General features: G+C 35.9%; 1 non-coding gene across 1 annotated transcript; it reads left to right on the plus strand.

Moving 5' to 3' along the window:
- Window positions 1-7,462: 7,462 nt before the first annotated feature.
- Trnat-agu (transfer RNA threonine (anticodon AGU)) lies at window positions 7,463-7,537 on the plus strand. The gene has a single exon. It is a non-coding gene; the product is annotated as a tRNA-Thr (tRNA).
- The last annotated feature ends 7,502 nt before the right edge of the window (window positions 7,538-15,039 follow it).

Genomic DNA, 15,039 nt, shown 5'->3' on the forward strand with positions numbered 1-15,039 from the left:
GGCATCCTGAAGAAATGCAAAACGAATCGCGACCTGCGATTTTGACGCTTTGCAAGGATGTTACTTGCAAAGGGCGCCCTCTAGACTTTTTTTGAAAATAGAGCTAGATGAAGTTTTGGGAATAACCCCTTAACACGTGTGTTTAAAGAGCTGAATCCCCAGACTACTGAAATTGTTGGAAAGATATGAAATTGAATAGAAATACAGATATATGTGAGTGGCGTGGTGTCTTTCAAACGTTCAATTATTTCCCTGTTCTTAAATGGGCACAGAAACTGAATTGATAGTTTTTTTGCCTGTATATATTAAATATATCAAAGGTACTCTTAGTATCCTACTTACTGATGCATACTAACCATCACTTTCAAATTAATGAACTCAAACCTGTAATTAAGATAGACTTATACATATAGATGGTTCGATGACGTCATTCATTTAACGTATGAAAATGTTGAAGAAATCTCTACTTAGTGCAATCAATCATTCTAGCAATGCTAGAAGACAATTTTATACGTCATAGAATGCATACATCGGCAGTACTTTAACATATACTAATTTAGTCTTATTGATGTTTTATGTAAGTATTTTCACTTGAGTCAAAAATCTCAGTTTGTGCCACTTTTCCAATCTTTAGGAATCCAAAGCGAGAGAGAGATTCAGCTATATTTTAACTTTTTATTTAAGTCCCGATCCCCTGTGAGTAAATATTCACATCAGAATTAATTGAAGTAAAACTATGACAAATCCATCAGTAGTTCTAATAATTTTGTACCTCCGTTTTTAAGATTGGATTTTCAGATTACACCAAATCAGATTATTTGCTTATCATCTTTTCAAGCGAAGTTCGTCGTGAATAGTTAAACGTGTATCATTGTTTTACCATCTTTGTTTTGTCACAATTTAATTTTTTTTTGTAAAATAGCAGATGAAAACTATTAGAAACATAGCTTGGAACAAACAGACACTTGATGTCATACAGAATATGAATAAAGTATTCGGAAGTACCCTTAGTATAAAGGCCGTTTTGAGAAGCATCCGGACGACGGGTCCATAAAACATAAACGCATGCGCATACGGACCCAGACTTAAATTGCTGTTCTGTCTATAATGAACAAACAGACGCTCAAATGACCAAATTAATTAATGAAGAGACTACGTATAGTAACATACAACCACACATACAAGTAATAATGAATATCCTGTCAATCAAATAGTAATATATTCTCTTTATATACAACAACTACTGAAAATTTCGAATAACTTATACATATCAGATGAAAATTTAATATATTCTCTGAGTTTAAATTACTGTTACTCAAACAAGTCTTTCGACTGTAACTGGCTTTCTCTTCAGTTCTTTTTCCTTGGCTTCATTCTGATAGCGATAATAGCCAAGACTATTTATATTGCCTTTGCAGTCATTGTCTATGTATTCAATGATGGTAGCAAGTGACTTCTCAAGACGTCTGTTCTTTCTCGTCAATGAGAAAACGTCCAACAAGAGTTCCTTGCAATCGCTGCTATCGGATTTGACGTTCTTAAGGAAGTTCTGTGACGTCTCAACATATTTCGGTGATATCACCACACAGTCCGGAGACGTTTCCACACAGCCACTGCTCTGGTGAGCAATGTGTCCTGTGATACTATCCTTAGCTTGTTCTTTGAATTGCCTCAAAGTATTTTTCATATCGGATAGTTCTTTGTTCATTCTTTCTGTATTCTCTGTTACTTCCTGGATGGTCTGATACAACTCGTTTTGTTTTCTCTCCAAAGCGATTATATTGGCTCTCAGTTTCATGTTTTCTTCTACTACCATGTTGAATTGCTGACTTGTGATATTACGACTGTCAGCATTTTGTGATGTGCTGCATGATGATCGAGTGTCATCCTTTGCCACTACGACACTTCTTATCCATTCCATCATGCTGTTAAACATGGCGCCAAGTTGATGTATTTCTTCCTCATGGCTATCATCGCTTTTTTGAACTTTCCGTTGTCTTCGAAAACCCCAGGAACGAGAACGTTTGCAAAGACGGGAATTCTGCGTTTGTAGTTCTCTGATACGTAAAAGGACGTCATCAAACGCTATTTGGAATAAATCCAAACTCCAGTTATTTCTGCAATCGAAAAAGATAGTTTGTATGAACAATAGCATATGTAGAATGGAAAGATCATTTCAATTATATTTTTGATGATGCAGTGGTTAAAGTCATTCCGCATATGCAATGACCAATGTACAGATACATACAGCAGTTATCCGCCATCTTTTAAACTGTCTTTCATGTCAATAACACCATATACTTACCCCGTCATATCTACTCGGTTTTGGTAAATTCCTTCGACTGAGACGGTTGTTGAACTTCTAGACATATTGTTACGCATGTTTTGAGTAGACCTCAAGTATCTTGTCTTGTACAACAGCTTGAACAACTTAGTTTTCTATGAGCAGAACGAGTAGACTCTTTGCTTTACATAGAATGTAATTGCAATGTAAACACAACCACGCGTGTTGCCTAGTAACAGAGTTCCGTTGAGTAGCCACGTGAGAGCGAACGAGAAACTTTTGACCAATAGAATTCGACGCGATCCAAAAGATATACAAATGACTTTGACAGGTATGAAAGAGATTTGGTACGGAAGACAATTATTAAAGTTTGATCACTACAATTCTACTTAGTATTTGGCAATAATTTCTTCCTAATTACAGCCGTATATGGTTCAATAAAGGCATCCTGAAGAAATGCACACCGAATCGCGACCTGCGATTTCGACGCTTTGCGAGGATGTTACTTGCAAAGGGCGCCCTCTAGACTTTTTTGAAAATAGAGCAAGATGAAGTTTTGGGAATAACCCCTTAACACGTGTGTTCAAAGAGCTGAATCCCCAGACTACTGAAATTGTTGGAAAGATATGAAATTGAATAGAAATACAGATAAATGTGAGTGACGTGGTGTCTTTCAAACGTTCAATTATTTCCCTGCTCTTAAAGGGGCACAGACTGAATTTATAGTTTTTTTTGCGTGTGTATATTAAATATATCAAAGGTACTCTTAGTATCCTACTTACTGATGCATACTAACCATCACTTTCAAATTAATGAACTCAAACCTGTAATTAAGATAGACTTAGACTTATAGATGGTTCGATGACGTCATTCATTTAACGTATGAAAATGTTGAAGAAATCTCTACTTAGTGCAATCAATCATTCTAGCAATGCTAGAAGACAATTTTATACGTCATAGAATGCATACATCGGCAGTACTTTAACATATACTAATTTAGTCTTATTGATGTTTTATGTAAGTATTTTCACTCGAGTAAAAAATCTCAGTTTGTGCCACTTTCCCAATCTTTAGGAATCCAAAGCGAGTGTGAGAGATCCAGCTATATTTTAAATTTTTGTTTAAGTCCCGATCCCCTGTGAGTAAATATTCACATCAGAATTGAAATAAAACTATGATAATTCCATCAGTAGTTCTATTAATATTGTACTTCCGTTATTGAGATTGGATTTTCAGATACACCAAATCATATTATTTGCTTATCATCTTTTCAAGCGAAATTCGTCGTGAATAGTTAAACGTATATCATTGCTTCATCATCTTTGTTTTGTCACAATTTGATATTTTTTTGCGAAATGGCAGATGAAAACTATTAGAAAGCTGGGAACGTAACAAACAAACGCTTGATGGCATACGGAATATACCCAAAGTCTAGTAAGGGCGTTTTGGAAAGCATCGCCGGATGACACGTCTTTCGCGTCTACAAGCATGCGCATACAGACCCAGACAGAAATTGCTGTTCTGTCTATAATGAACAAACAAACAAACAAACACTCAAACGACCAAATATAATTAAAGAAGAGACTACGTATAGTAACATACAACCACACATACAAGTAATAATGAATATCCTGTCAATCAAATAGTAATATATTCTCTTTATATACAACAACTACTGAAAAATTCGAATAACTTATACATATCAGATGAAAATTGACTATATTCTTTGAGTTTAAATTACTGTTATTCAAACAAGTCTTTCGACTGTAACTGGCTTTCTCTTCATTTCTTTTTCCTTGGCTTCATTCTGATAGCGATACTGGCCAAGACTATTTATATTGTCTTTGCAGTCATTGTCTATGTATTCAATGATGGTAGCAAGTGACTTCTCAAGACGCCTGTTCTTTCTCATCAATGAGAAAACGTCCAACAAGGGTTCCTTGCAATCGCTGCTATCGGATTTGACGTTCTTAAGGCAGTTCTGTGACGTCTCAACATAGTTCGGTGATATCACCACACAGTCCGAAGACGTTTCCACACAGCCACTGCTCTTGTAAGCACTGTGTCCTGTGATACTATCCTTAGCTTGTTCTTTGAATTGTCTCAAAGTATTGCTCATATCGGATAGTTCTTTGTTCATTGTTTCTGTATTCTCTGTTACTTCCTGAATGGTCTGATACAACTCGTTCCGGTTTCTCTCCAAAGCGATTATATTCGCTTTCAGTTTCATGTTTTCTTCTACTACCATGTAGAATTGCTGACTTGTGATATGACGACTGTCAGCATTTTGTGATGTGCTGCATGATGATCGAGTGTCATCCTTTGCCACTACGACATTTCTTATCCATTCCATCATGCTGTTAAACATGGCGCCAAGTTGATGTATTTCTTCCTCATGGCTAGCATCGCTTTTTTCAACTTTCCGTTGTCTTCGAAAACCCCAGGAACGAGAACGTTTGCAAAGACGGGAATTCTGCGTTTGTAGTTCTCTGATACGTAAAATGACGTCATCAAACGCTATTTGGAATAAATCCAAACTCCAGTTATTTCTGCAATCGAAAAAGATAGTTTGTATGAACAATAGCATATGTAGAATGGAAAGATCATTTCAATTATATTTTTGATGATGCAGTGGTTAAAGTCATTCCGCATATGCAATGACCAATGTACAGATACATACAGCAGTTATCCGCCATCTTTTAAACTGTCTTTCATGTCAATAACACCATATACTTACCCCGTCATATCTACTCGGTTTTGGTAAATTCCTTCGACTGAGACGGTTGTTGAACTTCTAGACATATTGTGACGCATGTTTTGAGTAGACCTCAAGTATCTTGTCTTGTACAACAACTTGAATAACTTAATTTTCTCTGAGCAGAACGAGTAGATTCTTTGATTTACATAGAATGCATTTGCAATGTAAACACAACCACGCGTGTTGCCTAGTAACAGAGTTCCGTTGAGTAGCCACGTGAGAAGGAACGAGAAACTTTTGACCAACAGAATTCGACGCGATCCAAAAGATATACAAATGACTTCGATGGCTGTTTTGAAAGCGGATGTAACTTGACAACGCGACAGAGATCTAGTGTGGAAGATAATTATTAAAAGTATGATCAGTACTTTTTCATTCAGTATTGGCAATAATGTCCCCGTGTTCAATAAAGTATTAGCGTTATAAAACAAACGGCAACCGATTTATATATAGTTACCCATAAATTCACTGTAAAAGGACTTTCATTTACAAAGGGCACCCTCTACGGTATCATGTCACTTTGGCGCCAAGTAAAATTCGTGCACTTTAGTGAGTTCACAGTCACTGCCATAAGCATCGTTTAGCCAGCCTACTCACACATTGGCTCGATTTTGTACAATTGGTAATACATCATGTTTGGCCACATATAACTGTCATTTAACTATGAAGGTTTAAACAATACATGTACACCAGTGGATTCCCTTTTAGTAACCCTGGTTACAATTTGTTATATAGATAGGTGGGACAAAGAGACAGCGAAAACCAGCATTAAACAGGTCAGAAAAAGGTTAAAGCTGTGTGTAAAAAAAATAAACTCAGGTAAAGCGAGAAACCTAATTAAAAGTAAAGCCGTTACTTTTGACCAATAGAATTCGACGCAATTAACAAGATATCCTAATGACTTTGTTGACTGATTAAAAAGCGGAAGTAACACCGCAAAAGTCCGAGATCTGATGGGTAAGATAATTATTAAAGTTTCATCACTACCTTACCGTCCAATATTTGTAACAATAGTATCGTAATAACACGGTTCGATAAAATTATGGTAAACAACAGCACACCGATTCGTTACTTACCTGTGATTTCGCTTTTCAGTTGCCAATGGCACCCTCTGGTGTGAAAAGTGTAATCTCCGCTGTCCAATTTTAAAAGTTGAAAACATATAACGTCTCAAGAATAACTATTAAAAGACGAAAGTACCAAGACTACTGAAAGTGTTGAAAAAATATTATGAAATTGAATGGAAATAAAGATAAATGTGAATGAGGTGATTTCTTTCAAACGTAGTTATTTCCATTTCCCGAAAGGGATACCAAGTACAAGCTGATATTTTACGTTTTGGACATAAGTTTCGTGGCCTATTTAAAAGTTACTCACAGTGTTCTACAGCATACTTAATCACAACTTCCAATTGACTGAACTGAAATCCGGTATTCAGATATAACTTATAAATGATACGATGACGTAATTTATTATACGTATAATAAAACACATATGATTAACATAGCTATTTTATGACTCCAGTTATCCAAATTAACTTTTCCTTTCGACATATATACTTATTTTTATTTGTGGTTTTAATTTTTGTTTTGGTTAATAAATATCATTCAATCAATTCAATCAAACGACCATACATATGTTACGAGTCACAGATCTAAATTATATCCATTCAGGATATTGTGGTTAATTTTCATTGTGAACTCTAAATTGAAGTCAAAAAGCATTTAAACTTTGTATGTACAGTGACATTCCGTTGAGTAACAACATAGGTCCTTGACATCTCAATATCGCTATTTCGGAATTGTTTGTACCAGGTTCGATTGAAGTGTCAACAAGTTTTATTATGACATGGCTATTTTGTGGTCTTTGAGATATGAACTTGTATTACTAATCTATAGAAGGTGATTGGATATTAGATCTCAGATGATGTCTTTCATAAGACTTAAGAATACGTCATACTCTAAGAATAGAGATTTTATGTAAACTTTGAAATGTATTTAAGTTGGGGTTTTAGCCCATCTCGGTGGAAGCGGAGACGGAGATTGGTCATGTAATAAAATCAACCAAGTGGTTAGCTTGGCGTTCGTTCAACCAGATACGTATGTTTCGTTGTGAGTTCTAATCAACACTGTCAAAGTCGGTACGGTACCTCGTAGAAGAGATGGTTCGAGAAGAAACTAGTTGGTCGGCTAATTCAACGTTATAGTCTTAAATGGAACAGACTGACGATTGGAACAGCAGTGCCAGTGAGTACTTCCCCATTTGAACATTAAACAGCGATAAACCCCTTAGGCAGGGAGACCTGTGAATCTATTTAGATCCTTAGGTTGAAAGGTTAAGCATTAAAAAACGAGTCGGCTTCTCACCCCCGCCTCGAGGATAGAAAGACATATTGGAACGATTCACGGAATCTACCAGTTGACACGTTAGCTCAGCTGGTTAGAGCACTCTGACTAGTGTTTAGGGGGACGTGGGTTCGATTCCTACATGTGTCACTTTTCTTTCCTCATTTATAACAAATACACAGTAAGCCGATCAACAGCGTTTCACATACAAGTACGAAAGAATACCCTATCAATCAACTATTAAGTAATATATTCTGTGTATATACAACGACTACTGAAAACATGAATGATAAATTATTGAGAAAAAAATACTAAAATCATTAATTATTCAAATTGCTCATGAAAAGTACTAGTTTTGTATTCCAACAGTTACTATTTGTAGAAACAAAAATGTATGTGCCCTTGGTGGTTTTCAATCTGAAATCTGGTGTTTTAAAATGACTGTTTTCAGTTGAAGACTATTTTTATTCTGTCTTCTATAATATGTATCAATACAATCGTAGACATACGCATCTGCAACCCCATACTCTAATATGTGAACAGATGTTCAACCGTTACAAGTCTATTTCCTCTGCCGAAGTCTTTCTTTTTATTTTATTTTTGGTGCCACGCCTAGGAAAGACACAATGGGTGATGACTCTGCTTGCCGAAATGTGACAGTAGTACTGTTGTTATACTGGTTAACATTGGCCACTTTCATCATTTTCGGTTTAATGTATTTTGAGAAAGGTGAGTGCATTTATTGTAACAAAGTCATGTGTTGTCATTGTCATTCAAAAAGCAAACAGCGTATAGTTCCAAGGTATCAAACCAGGCCAGCTTTGTCATATGGACCATCGGACATCGTGTTTACATGAAATACTAAAGTAAAGTTGGACTTCAACTCGAATACTAAAGTAAAGTTGGACTTCAACTCGAAGATGTATGTGTTTTAGCACTATTGTGATATTCGTGTCACATTTTACATGTAAATACCATTTATTTCCAAGTAGCCTAGAAAGCAGATTGTTCAATAAGAGAGTACTGTTCTGCTTTTGTGAAGTAAAAGAAATATCAAGCAGAAATTCACAGGATAACAAATACCAGCATGTATATTTTGATAGATTGAAATGTGAAAAGAAAATGAAATGTCACTGCAAATGTTGCTTTTGTCATAAAGGTGAATGCCGTTCTTGTGATAATATGAACATGGCATGGAAACTTCAATCCAAATCAACACTGTCTACAAGAAAGAAAACAACGGATATGACACTGACTACCAAGAAGCCAACATCGATGGTTTCAACGGTATTCACACCGACTACCACGAAACCAACTATGGTACCATCTACGGTATTCACACCGACTACCACGAAACCAACTATAGAGTTATCTACGGTATTCACACCGACTACTACGAAACCAACTATGGTACCATCGACGGTATCAACAACGAGTACCAACAATCCTTTGATCAACATTGAAAGCACTGCAGGTTGGTGAAAACTGAAATTAGCAAACTGAATTGCTATGAAGCAAATTTCTTATTTCACGAAATGTAAAATGTCACAATCCCTGAAGGGGCAGATAACATCAGGCCCGATGTAAACTGAATGCCTCCCATGAGGACAAAGTTTTTTTTATTAGCTTCAACACACATTATCAGATTGCAAAATTCTGAGCTACCATACATGTTATTATTTATTATTTTATTTTTTGACTTTATTTAAACTCGATAAACTGTTCAGCCAAAGGCTCTTCTTGTCGAGAAAAAATATACAATATATACATTAAAAATACCAAGACGTAAAAATGCAAACGAATAAAACGAATACAAAAGGCTGTAAAATGGCAAAAGCCAGAAGAAAAACAAGACGACTACAAATCTAACGAATTTTCTAAAAGATTACAAACATTTACGTTTAAAAGACTCAAGGGTTATAGGGCTACACACTAAGCGTGTATTAAGAAGATATTGTCTGCTTTCTGAAATCGATGGCTTCGTGTGTTACATATAAGCAAAGAAATACACTATGTATATTTTGCGATTGAAATTCGTGTATTAATTTTCATTACTAGCATTATGGTTAAATAATATTCTCAATTCAGCTTTCTTTCTTTTGAAATTAAGCCACAACATTAATTTTCATTCATATATGTTAACTTGACTGGTTCGGACTCTTGTCAATGTAAATCTTAAATTATAAAAAGTGTAACTTATAGATTCGTCTCTGTTGTTGTGGTCTATTATGTACCTGATCAAAAAAAAACGTTTCCATATCATTATGTTGTACTTTTATTGAGGCACTGATTGATATCATTTTCAGGTGACCCTATTTTTTTCTGTTTCTTATTACTCGACCGACCCAAATTTTCAGCTTTGACATCGAGATAAAAAAAAAATATTTTAATTTTTGCCCGCCCCCTGACATATTGCGAGAAAGTGCCATCTCTGGTAACAATAAGTAGGTGTCCGGACTGTCGATGTTATCTACAGTCATGGCGGCGGCGGCGGCGGCGACGACGACGACGACGACGACGACGACGACACTTGCTCACAAACAGTGCATTTCTTTAAAATGGCGGAAGTTATTTAAGTAGGGCAATTGTGTAGATAAGCTGAGAAAGGGCTTGTTACCAGAAATCCACTAAAAAGAAGATAGAAAAGATTAAAAGGAGAGGCAGAGAAATTTGAAGAAGACGATTTTGTAGTGTTTTACTTTTTAAATTGACCGACCGACCGACCCATAGTTGCCTTTTACAAAGTAGTGAAAAACATTTTTAAAAATAGTGTCATCATTACACACTGCGTTCAATATGAATGCGCAAAAACACATAGGCAGGTACATACATAAATACATACATACATACATACATACATACATACATACATACATACATACATACATACATACATACATACATACATACATACACAGACAGACAGACAGACAGACAGACAGACAGACAGACAGACATAAATACATACATACATACATACATACATACATACATACATACATACGTACGTACGTACGTACGTACGGACGGACGGACGGACGGACGTACGGACGGACGGACATACAGACAGACAGACAGACAGTCAGACAGACAGACAGACAGACAGACAGACAGACAGACAGACAGACAGACAGACAGACAGACAGACAGACAGACAGTCAGTCAGTCAGTCAGTCAGTCAGTCAGTCAGTCAGTCAGTCACAACATAAAATTTTAACCTGATGAAAAGTGCAACTTATCTTTCTTGCATGGTTCTGTGCTATCACATTTGGGTAATTTTATGTGTGGGATTAGTTATTTATTTGTATATGGCTGTCTTTTCTATTAACTGTACCTGTATTCTGTTTTAATCTAGTGTTGCCAGTATGTGAAGCCGGGTGGCAACAGTATCAATCATCCTGCTACTATTTCTCAACTGAAAGGTTGAAATGGCATGATGCCCGCAGTTACTGTCAAACTATTTCAGCTGATCTTGTTAAGGATGATAACCAGGATCTGAATGACTTTCTGACTGATTATATAAGGACGATGGATTTTGGCAACTGTGATCTATTATTTATGTGTAATTATTCAATTGGACTGTTCTATAAGGTTAGTGAATTATATGTTACGCAAACTTATTATGCTATATATCAATCTACCTTAATCTAGTGTTATCAGAATGTGAAGTTGGATGACAACACAACAAATCATCCTGCTACCATTTCTTAACTGAAAGGCTGACATGGCATGATGCTCGTAGTTATTGTCAAGCTATGTCTGATCTGGTCAAGAATAATAACCAGGATCTGCCTGTTTTCCTGACTGGGTTTATAAATACTATGGATTTCAGCAGCTACATGTAATAGTAGTAGTAGTGGTGGTGGTGGTGGTAGTAGTAGTAGTAGTAGTAGTAGTAGTAGTAGTAGTAGTAGTAGTTTAGTTATTATTGTGACTTGCAAGTCAATGAGTAGCCCACCCCAATGGACTTATAAATGACCAATAAATACACATTACAGTTACAGTAGGTTGAGAGCACAACAAATAAAGAAATACAGGTATAAACTAGCAAAATGAATCAATGTGAACATACAATAGCTCTCTTCATTTATAAAATGCCTTTTCAATAAATTTTGAAAATGGTTTTACTGGTCTGGAGAAAAAGTAACTTGGTTTTTCTTCCTGTGTCATGGCGGCCTGTAGGTTATTTAGAATAGAGCTCAGATAGTGTTGTCTGAGATCATGATATTGAGCACATTCAAACAAAAATGACATTCATCTTCTACTTATTTTAAATTACAAAATCTATAAATTCTCTCATTTACCAACTCGTGCCTTAAACATCCTGTTTCAATACGTATAGTGGTAAGATGCCCATACGAAACTGCCTATAATGACCCTTTCACTTTGAGAACGGACTCGTATACTTATAGAGTTTAAATATTGCAGCTTAAATTTAGCGTATGTTCGCAGTTTAGGCTTGTGATGTAGTTACATATTTGCGTATTTGACAAGTTTTTCTTTATACCAACATCAATAAGACTTTGACTCTCCTCATCAATTGTATCAATAATTTTGTGAACATCTGACGACAAATTATTGTACACGTGATCCTGGTTGGCTATTTCCATGTAGTTATTCTGTCGGCCTTAATTATGAGGTTTGTAAAGATATCATGGACATATATTTCAATTGGTAAAAACTGTTTCATACTAAATACTTTATATGCTTGCTCATATTCGTACATAAATCTCCTAGTACCTCACCATTAGGATAATGGAAAACACTGTCATAAATAACCAAGACTACGCTAGTGACTGAATTGATCAAAGGGTCATTTCTGGACCCTCGGTAATAACTCATCCCCCACCCCGTCCCCTCCCCTCTCCCTGTGTGTTGATTTTCGTGCAAACTAATAAGACAAATTACCATAATCTTGGAAATTTCTATGTACGTCATTAGTGGATTGTTACTTAAATGAAACGGAGCTTTCCATTGGCCTATTAGCTTAATATTTGTGTCACAAAATATGTGATAATTATGGATTCAAAATAGCGTATTCTATTTGCCTCATTAGCATATTGTCTCTACTTTGGAAAATTTCTATCGTGTATTCTAATTATTGCTTCTGTGCAAGAAATAAATGAAACCAAACTTTTTGCATTTTAATATGTCATTTTGTGAGAACGATTACTCAGGTGCAGCCAACGAACCTGCTGGAGCAAAAGGCTGTGCGTACACGATTTTTCAGTGGGCAGGCAATTTCCAAGCTTGGCCAGAGGGAGCGGAAAAATGGCCCGGTATTTCAGCAGGCAACATATATTTCAGCTGTAAGATATGGGGAAAAGGGGAGGCAGTGGGCAAAGCGGGATGTTTTCGATATATTTACAAGAACTTAGTGAACAAATTTTACTATTTTTTTACAATAATCACAAGATGTAAATTAATTGTGTAATACGATAATTATTTTTTGACTACGTGTGTCATCGAAAATGACGAGGCAGTGTTGACACTAGCACAATCTAGTAGTCAACTGACAACTGTCAATACATATATATTGGAAGGAGAAATTCTTTGAGTAAATCACGGGGAGGGGGCAGTGGGCACTCAAATCTGGCGAGAGGACAGGTTGTGTAATATCGCAGTGGAAGGGCAGATACTAACAGCTTTCACTTCTGTTCCCCCTCCAATTCAGACAAATGACTCGTTGGCTGCACCTCATTACTCATATTTGACAACTTGGCCCGTCACCTTACAATTGCCTTCTATCTGCAAGGTCAAATTACCAAATTTGTTGTGTACACCGCCATGTCGCTTACTTCAACTTAACCTGACATAAGTGTTAAGTAGTTTCACGTCCAATTGCTTCACGACTGTCTAAAAAACAGCTGAATGACAGTCATGTTTGTCATCAAAAAAGCACAAATCAAGGAAAGAAAATAGTCATTCAATTCAAATACGTACACTCATGTTATCAAATAAGGATTAACACATGATCCCGCCGTTCGTCCTCAAGGCTAAACAACCAAACTTGGTCTGTGCAGTCACAAATTATATTAGTAACAACAATTTCCACTTATAGCATTAGTTTAATAATATTCAAACACTTGAGTGAAGCATTCTCTTTGCATCTGATCATATATGTGCTTGTGTAATTGGAAGAGGTTTCGTTAATCGAGATCATGTAGTCATTTATATGAACAGAACCAAAGTGCTTATATTATATTTAATATCGGGTATACATATAAAATGAGTTATTGAAACATTCTTGCAAACCAGAGCTGATATTTCTAACTCGACACCTCTTGGACGGTGCCGTGGTTATCTGACAGCCAACAACAATACTTAAAGCGTTCTTTTAATATTTCTGAATATAATTTATCTGTTTCTGAACAGCCATGGCCAACTAAAGGATTCCGATGGCTAGATGGAACAACGCCTTCCTTTACACCATGGAATGAGGGAGAGCCAAACGACGGCCCTTTTGGAAAATCAGTTCAACTGGATGTGCGAACTCTTGATCAGCCATCTCTATTGTGGAATGACGCACTATTCCTTTCCGACATTTCTGAATATCGCTACATATGTGAAAAAGTTATTTCTTAACTTTTGAATGAAACCCATCGCATATTTTCGTGTTGGCATAGTGGTGATTATGAGATCTGATAATTTGACATCTTTATGATTTGTACACTAGTCTACTAAAAGAGGTTCATTGATTATAATATTGTTGATTCATTTATTCATTCTTTATCCTCATTCATTTTGTATGAAGCGTTAAGTACGTGACGTTGAGAAAATCAAAACATTAAGACCTTGATTAACGTAAGGAAATAATACCGATCATTTTACAACAGCTACCTTTTAATTGTTTGTACTATATATTTAATACGAAAATATAGAAATATTCTTACCGGAAGCTATCTTACCACTGTGATTGGGGTTTGAAAGTGGGATTTGATTAAATAAGCCACGGCTGTCCATCATACGGTGAGAATTTATCGATAAGTAAAAAGAAGCGTGTCGTTCAGTTAAATCTACCAAATACCATTGCAATGGGTTGTAAGCAGTGGTTGAAACTATAATAGTTCTGAGGTTGATATACATCGCCTTAAGTTAACAAGTACAACAGCTTGAACAACTTAGTTTTCTATGAGCAGAACGAGTAGACGCTTTGCTTTACATAGAATGCATTTGCACTGTAAACACAACCACGTGTGTTCCCTAGTAACAGAATTGTGTTGAGTATCCATATGAGAGCGAACTTAATATGACGAGAAACTTTTGACCAATAGAAATCCACACGATCGACAAGATATGCAAATGACTTCTTCACTGTTTAAAAAAGCGGAAGTAACAACGCAACACTAAAATATGATGGGAAAGATAATTATTGAAGTTTGATCACTAGCTTACCATCCAATATTTTGTAACAATAGCATCGTAATTAAACAGTTCTATAAAAATATGGTAAACAACAGCACACCGATTCATTACTTACCTATGATTTCGCTTTTCAGTTGCCAATGGCGCACTCTAGAGTGAAAAGTGAAAGCTCCGCTGTCCAATATTAAAGTTTCAAGAATAATTCTTAGAAGACGAGAGTCCAAAGACTACTGAAAGTGTTGAAAAAATATTATGAAATTGAATGGAAATAAAGATAAATGTGAATG

The sequence above is a fragment of the Glandiceps talaboti genome, chromosome 15, assembly GCF_964340395.1.
Source record: "Glandiceps talaboti chromosome 15, keGlaTala1.1, whole genome shotgun sequence".
Classification (NCBI taxonomy): Eukaryota; Metazoa; Hemichordata; class Enteropneusta; family Spengelidae; genus Glandiceps; species Glandiceps talaboti.